The following is a 1,855-nucleotide window of genomic DNA, read 5'->3' as shown; positions in this document are numbered from 1 at the left end:
CATAACCGGTATTTTGGATTTTTAAACTTATTGCTAGTCAAATGTCATCAATTTGATCTAGTGCATTTATGAATCTTCTTACATAAAAAATCACTTCATCTCCTATGAATTTGGCATTTTATACTGAAGAGTGGTATAGACTAATTACACTTTGAATTCTTATTCATGCAGTTTCTAAGTATATCACCTTAATGCCAAATATCAATAGTTTCTTTCATTAAAGTATAATCTACCTACAGAGGGTGAAACATTAAATGGATCACATTATAATTTAGTTTGGATGTACAATCACAATTGTCAACTTCCCAAAGACTTATACTTGCTAGCACCTCAATTTTAGAGGCCATTGTTTTAAATTAAGTCCATTCCAAGGATTTACAGTGGAAGTTTCACATTCTCATCTTCTTCTTAAAATATTTCAGCATTTATAAAAATCTTTAAACTCTAATTTGGAAATTTATGGTAAAGATATTATATTTCAGTTATAAATTTATTCTCTGATTAGTTTATAATGCCATAAATTTCTACAAACCAAGAAAAATATTTCCTTTCTTTGCTTGTCTAACTTTATCTCTGTAACCCCCATGTGAGTATTGAAATGAGAAAGTATCTTAAAGTTTTTTTTTCTTTTTAAATTCTGAAAACCTTATTTTGAGCTAAAAGTCTGAAGTGGGAGTGAATCTGCAGTTATTGAGAAGGCGAGTTTAGAATCAGATTATAGAAAACTAGGAGAACTGTTTCAAGTATGAAACTTCATTCATCTTCCCCACCCACTATTCTAACTCCCTTTATGCATTTTTTTTCAGCAGACCTTATTGCTCAGCTGTGTTTTCCCCTTAGAAATCTTCCAAAGTAACAGAATCTACAAATAACACTAGGCATGACATAGCACATTTCCCTGAGAACCTCCTAGGAGAACAAGGGGTTTCCTGCTGTTGGGGTACTAGTGTTTGGCCCATAAAAACCCAACAGTTTATCTGACTTATACACATTGGAGCTTCCCTCACTAACCTGGGGATATCCTAAGTGAATAGGTGTAGGATTGATATTAGGTGAGCTGTACATTGATGTCACTCAGTCAACTAAAGTGATATTAGTACATGAGAAGAGAAACACAAATATGTGATAAAAGATTGCCTCTCGGTAGGTCATGTGGTTCAAGTGGTGGCCTTTGCATTTGAGTCCTGGATCACAGTGTCATACTCACCAGGATATAAGGGTGGCTGCCACCAGACACAGGTATCCAGTTTATTTTTAATGGCCACAGGAGGGTTGAGGGGAATACAGGGAGAGAAAGAAAAGAGAGACAGAGAGACAAAGATTGAGACAAAGTGTTAATGGCCAAATTTAGCAGATGGCAGCATTGCCTCCAGAGTCCTTAGGTAATCAATCTTAGAGGACTACTCATTTGCTAATAAGGGTTGCTAGGCTTGTTCTAAACCTTCTCTGAGATTATTCTGAGTCAGGGTGTCACACAGCCCCCTACATTATATAGAGTTCAAACAAGGGAACAAATATTGCATTCCACTGGATAGTTAAAGTACCATACAGATTGGTCCCATCTAGGTCAGTCCTGCCCTACTTTGGGCTTCTCAAATTGACCATCAGAGATCCAACTTCTGACACCAAAACTTTTTAAGTTCATAAAGTCATCTAGCAGGAGCTGAAAAAAAGGTTATCTGTTCCTGTAAGTCTCTTTAGTATATTATAGTATTATATAAGATTCAAAAAAGAACAAAGAAACAACAGTTGATTGGTCAGCACAGAGGCAGTTTCCACATAAGACATGTGGGATTATTGAGATGTATAAATGGAGAAAGGTCCTCATACCAATCTGTGGATCTGCCTCCACTGG

The sequence above is a fragment of the Trichosurus vulpecula genome, chromosome 5, assembly GCF_011100635.1.
Source record: "Trichosurus vulpecula isolate mTriVul1 chromosome 5, mTriVul1.pri, whole genome shotgun sequence".
NCBI classification, from domain to species: Eukaryota; Metazoa; Chordata; class Mammalia; order Diprotodontia; family Phalangeridae; genus Trichosurus; species Trichosurus vulpecula.
Note: the sequence above shows the minus strand (reverse complement) of the source record.